Source organism: Cebus imitator, unplaced genomic scaffold (assembly GCF_001604975.1).
Source record: "Cebus imitator isolate Cc_AM_T3 unplaced genomic scaffold, Cebus_imitator-1.0 Scaffold279, whole genome shotgun sequence".
NCBI lineage: Eukaryota > Metazoa > Chordata > Mammalia > Primates > Cebidae > Cebus > Cebus imitator.
This window is the reverse complement of record NW_016107594.1, coordinates 4,342,333-4,348,881: the sequence shown is the minus strand read 5'-3', so window position 1 is coordinate 4,348,881 and position 6,549 is coordinate 4,342,333.

The following is a 6,549-nucleotide window of genomic DNA, read 5'->3' as shown; positions in this document are numbered from 1 at the left end:
TTTTTAAAAACCAGATAGGTCTTGTCTCACTGAGATGGGAAGCCACGTGCAGGGTGCTGTGTTCCATCAACAGCACGGGGGAGAATGTGAGAGCATGAACCGTATGCACAGAAGAGACTCAGATGAACAGAGAAGCAACGTCTGTGGATGTGCCAGAGCGACAGCTCTGGACAATGTCCAGCAATAGAAGGGAAAGTAGAATCTATGATGTGGGCAGTGGGGAAAATGGGTGTGATTGTCAGTCATCACAGCTTCATTCACTTACAGGATGCAGAAGCATTTGTTTGACTTTAAAAATCATTTACATTATATGTGTCCTCCATTTCCACTCCTGCCTTATGTCCAAGATTGACTTTTCTTGGGAGAAATGCAGGCTCCAAGCCTAGTAGACAGAGTCAGGCCAAGGCACCAGTGTCTTCACCTCTTTGCCATTAATTAGAAGTGGGGGCTTCGTAAGGATATACCTTTTCCCACCCTGATATTCTCATCATAAAATTTCCTACACCTTAAAATTGTGTCTCTCTCTGTGTGTGTGTCCACAGAGTGAAGCCTCTGCTTTTGGGGTCTGTTTTTTATTTTCTGAATATTCTGTATAAATTTGGTTTCCACGACTGTATACACCACTGACTTGTTACTTATTGAAACTCTGTTTCTTACTGTTAGACGTGTTGCAAAAAGGCAAATGGGAAGGAATTTTTAAGATTTCAGAATTGTAATGATGATGACCCATTTCCTAATATTCCAGTTCTCAAGTTCTTTCCCCACAACTTCATGAAATCAATGGTAGTTAATTTTGGCAGGTTAACCATTACCAAATTAAATGAACAAATAATTAAATCATAAACCCACAAAAAATGTGTGAAAAAGGGAAAAATAACATAAATTAGGAGTCAAGATTAGAGCCAAACAGGTTTGGTAAAAATCCAACTTCCTCCACCCAGCACTGAGAGACCTCAAGCCAGTGTGACTTCACTGCATCTGGAGCCCTCAGCGAGGAGAGGGGAACAGGGGCCCATTTCAGTGCAATTTTGAAAATTACGCTCTTTAAGCACAAGGCATGGCACACAGTGAGGACGTAGTGACTTCTGTGTTTTAGTTTTATCTGGAGACTTGACTTTGTGAACCTCCTTGTTCATATGTGGATTATTTAGTTCACGTGTCTTGCCCCAAGCCTATTTATCAGGCATTATCCCGAGTGCCAAGGAAGCACAAGCATGAACAAGATAGTTATGCATCCAGAAAACATCTAAAAAGTCAATCAATAGTTGCAATAAAGAGTTGTAAATACAGCAGTAGTTGTACTGTAATGATGATGAATATTGATCTGCTGTTTTATAAAGATGGTTCCCACAAACGGTGAACTCATAGACACGGCGTAGAATGAGTGACATCTGCCAGGGCTCAGGAGGGGAACGGGACCATGCTGGCTGAAGGGTACAAACTTGTAGTTTAAGATGAATAAGTTCTGGAGATCCATGTAGAAAGATCTATCCTTTTTAATTTTTATTTATGTATTTTTTTAAGAGACGAAGTCTTGCTCTATCACCCCAGCTGGAGTGCAGTGGTGCGACCTTGGCTCACTGCAACCTCCACCTATCGGATTCAAGTGATTCTCCAGCCTCAGCTTCCCAAGTTGCTAGGACTACAGGTGTGTGCCAACACACCCAGCTAATTTTTGTATTCTTTTGGTAGAGATTGGATTTTACTACATGTTGGTCTCAAACTCCTGACCTCAGGTGATCCACCTTCCTCAGCCTTCCAAAGTGCTGAGATTACAGCCTGGAGGGACTGTGCTTGGCCTAGAATGATTTCATTATTCTCCATGTTCTCAAATAAAACAAAATAAAGTTAATGGAATCGCATTTCGAAAGCAATTAGAATATTCTTATTTTAGGCAAAATGTAAGACAAATTGAATTTGAGTTGGTATTTCTGTAGTTAGAAATGGAAACACCAACTCGGCCTATGTGAATGAATGTATGCAATGCACATAGCAGATGCACAGTGTGCAGGGGCATTGAGGCAGGTGCCAAGGAGTTTCCAAAAACTGAGACCTAGAGGGAAAGGAAAGTTTATATATATATATATATATATATATATATATATATATATATATAGAAGTTATCATATATTATAAAAGTTATATGTATAAAACATGTATATTATGTATAAAAGTTTTACATATAATGTATATTTCATACCTATGTTTCATCTAAATTCTGTAACATTTTAAACTTTGTTTTATGATAGAGCCAAAGCGGCACGAACGATTCCAGCCGTGGAAAGGAACAATCAAGGGTAAAGTGCTGGGCATGGGAGAGGCGTTTGATACACAGTGCGCAGGACCTTGTAGACAGGCCAGGCCTCAGGAGCGTGGTGTGGAGGCTGAGGGTCCGCAGAACTCGGGCCAGGGGTGAATCTTCTCATCGTGCTCCAGGTGTCTCTGTGGAGCTGTCTAGAAGGTCTGTGAGTTGCAGGCCTGGAAGTCCCTCTCACTGCTACAAGCATCTGTAGAGGCTTTGGTGGCAGAAGGATGTGTAGTTTTCATCAGATTTTCATGGAGATTCACGACCACGTAAAAAGTAAAAGGAGCCACTTCTGTGCTGTGGGTTATGGAACCTCATGTGCACAGCGTGTTTCCGAAGCTACCCAGGTCCACTTCTGCCTCGGGTATCTCCAGCAAAGTCCATTTGACCCCTGGGTTTGGTCCTGGGCTGCTTCCTGAATTTCTGCCTAAGGCCAATTCTTATGATAAAAATGAGTGCATAGTAGCTGTGGATAGCTACGGAGAGCTGTCTCTGGAAGGTGTGTGTCTGAGTGGACCTGGCTGGGTTAGTCTACAGGTGAACCCTCCCTGAAGCCGCAAACACACATGCACCCCAATATCCAGTACTTGGGTGTGGAAAGAGGCGGCAGCTGTAGGAAGCCTGGGAGCCACCTGGGGTCCTCTGAGAGAGCTCTGCTGGTGACTTGAGTCCCTGCTCCAGCTGAGCATTGCTTGGGAGCATCAGGCAAAGCTCACATCCCTAAATCATCCCAGGTCATGCAGCTGGCTGTGGAGTGGAGACTCGGGGTTCAGCTCAATCCCAAATCACCCCAGGTCACACAGCTGGCTGTGGAGTGGAGACCTGGGTGAGCTCACATCCCTAAATCACCCAGGTCACGCAGCTGGCTGTGGAGCGGAGCTCAGATCCCTAAGTCACCCTAGGTAGTGCAGCTAGCTGTGGAGTAGAGACCCAGGTGGTCAAGGTGCCTTCACGTCCCACCTTAACTTGACGAAGTTTATGCTCAATACGGGTGTCCAGGAGTCTTGAGCTGCAGTACTTTACACATTTGAGTGTGGCCGGCTGCAGGAGCGCTCTGCTCTGCTGGTTCAGACACGTGGTCACGGCTTTATCATGTGAAGCGGCAGCTCCATCCTCCCCAGAAGCCCTTGGAGTTTACTGCTGCAAATGTTGGCCTGAATTTGAGTTTAGTCCAAATTCTCCAGCTCACCTGGTACGTCTGCTCAAAGCTGTTTCTAATGAATCAGGATATATGCTGCATGTTAAATTAAGATAAACTTGTAGAATTCCCAGGGAGGTAAGTCGGATTCTGTTCAAAGAGCGAGAGGCTAGAATGACATTGGTGTGGAATTCCAAATGGGAGACTTTAAATGAAATGTACGGACTTTAACATCTTCATAGATAGCCGGGAATCTACACTGACTCTGGACAACAAGGTGTGTGCTCACTGATGCTCTTTCTGATTTTGAAATCAGTTCCAAACATGAGTCATTCAGCAACCATTTTTCATATATGAGTCTTGTCAATTTAAGTAATAGCTTTGAGATAAAATCATTAGAATTTTAACAGCTTAACGGCTCTGTTTAGCTTGCCTGAATTTGCAAGAGTCAGACTTTTTTTGATAGATAATACATTTTATAATTATATTTTAAATTTTTTAATTAATATTTTAATTTTAAAATAAATATTTATATTTCAAATAAATCTTAAATTTATTTAACAAATAAAATTATTTAAAATTGTGAACTCTTCCCTGCTCACCGTAAGTGTACTGGAATGACACAGGTGTGAACACACACAACCACACGTGAGCCCACACACTCACATGAACATGAAAAACACACATGAACACACCACCCACACATCCACACACACATGCATACACACATGTGCACCCACACATGGGAACGTGAAAAACAAACACACACAACCACACACATCCACACACACACGCATCCACACATGCATTCATATGAACATGAAAAGCCAAGAAATGTAAGAACATGAACCATAAAATGAGTGACTTTGGATTTGTTTTCTGAGATCGCTGTTTTTATGTATCTTTTTTTGCTGCGATTGTGGTCAAGTGGAACTAAAGCTAAGAATTACATACCAAATATACAGCTGGATGTTTAGTATATAATTCCAAACAGAAGGAGGCAGGAAACCCTCTTTCTCTTAAGTTACTGACTTGAACTTCTCTCTATTGCTTCGGTTCCTTCGTTAGCAATTACTTTATGTATTTCCTCGTAGACCCCACCTAACACAGCAGTAGGAATTGCTGCAGCCATAAGTGAGTGTTCACTGCCTGCTGCTGTGTCCGTGGCCCCAGCTCCCTGATTTACTCCCCTGTTTATTGCTTACTGTACTGCAGATGGACAGACAGAGCCCACAGTGGTGGAGGCTCTCGCCCAGGCCGAGAGGACCCCTGAGGACCTGCCTTTTAGTTTTGAGCACTGGCTCATGCCATGGTCCTAGTACCTCCCTGAGTTACACAGAGCAGCTTTGGAGTTATTATGTGTAAAACTTTATCCCAATATTAAGGGGGGGAAAAATAATTCCTTTGTGATCACATGGTCCAGAACCCTCAGTCTGCAATCAAGGAACTGAGGGCTCAGACGGGCAGCGTTGCTAACCAGATGGTTACAGAGCAAATAGAACCAGGTACATGCTTTAGCTTGGTCAGAGAACTTGGAATGAGAAAAACAAAACACAACAGTAGATTTGCACCCCAGATGCTGACGGAGTGCTCACATGCATCACATTGACATGAGGCCTTGGACACTGGTCCTGCACTGTCTGGAGATGACCCTTCTCTAATCACACATCAGCATTCAGTCCCACATGCAGGCAGAACTCACAATAGCAGCATTTTCATGAAAACTGAATTTCTTTTCATTCCCAGATCTTTACGTAGACACAAAGACAAAAAGACAGTGCAAACCTCTATCTATAAGAAGTTTATAGGGAAAGGGTCCAAGTAGTTGTCACTCTACGGCTTCTGCAATGTTGTCCCTGTATCAGTCAGGGTGCTTTAGAGGGACAGAACTAATAGGATAGATAGATGATTGATAGATTGATTGATAGATTGATTGATTGATAGATAGATAGATAGATAGATAGATAGATAGAAAAAGGGGAGTTGATTAACTCACACAATCACAAGGTCCCACAATACACTGACTGCAAGCTGAGTACCATGGAGAGACAGTCCGAGTCCCAAAACTGAAGAGCGTGGAGTCTAATGTTCAAGGGCAGGGAGCACCCAGCACGGGAGGAAGATGTGGGCTGGGAGGCTAGGCCAGTCTCTCATTTCACAGTTTTCTGCCTGCCTGTATTCTGGCTGCGCTGGCAGCTGATTACATGGTGCCACCTGGATTCAGGGTGGACCTGCCTCTCCCAGCCACCGACTCAGACGTTCATCTCCTGCGGCCACACCCTCACGGGCACACCTGAGATCAGTACTTTGCATCCTTCAATCCTGTCAAGTTGACACACAGTATTAACCACCACAGTCCCTAGTCCGAAAAAAGCAAAATACATGACCTTCCATGCAAAATAAGGATTTGAGAGACATCTACAAGGACCAAAATGAAACATGCTTTTTGTAAACATCAGTATTGTCCCTTTTGGGAACATTCATTAATGTATATTTGCCATGTATAAATGCTATCTTTTATTTTTCTAATATTTTTACTTTTACCTTCTTACAAAAGAGAGCCATTATATATAACTAAGAAAAATGAAAGCAGAAACTCCCTGTCATCCCATTATCCTGCCAGGGAGAGACACAGGAGCTGGTCATGGACTGGCCCTGTCTCCCAGTGCCAGCCAACACCACTCTCCATCCTAGCTCTCAGTGTTAGATGTCTTTTACAGCAACCTAAAAACTCACGGACTAGCGCTGTCTCCCAGTGCCAGCCAACACCACTCTCCATCCTAGCTCTCAATGTTAGATTTCTTTTACAGCAACCTAAAAACTCACTATAGCTGCTTATTCACTCAAAACACTATGAAAAGTGGTATTTCAACATTAGGGTCTTGGACTGACGCAGCAATTCACTTGGAATGCGGGTTCCCGTCGGGCACTATCAGATGGAACCAACTTGGATCCTGGCTGCACCCCAGTAAACTGCCCGGCTTTGCTGGGTGGGTGCCAGGGAGGGAGCTGCTGAGGCGGCATCTTCACTTGCTTGTATATGTATCTTCATGTGTTCAGCCTTTACATTATTACCCTGAAGGTGTTTTTCTTGCTTAGTTTTCAT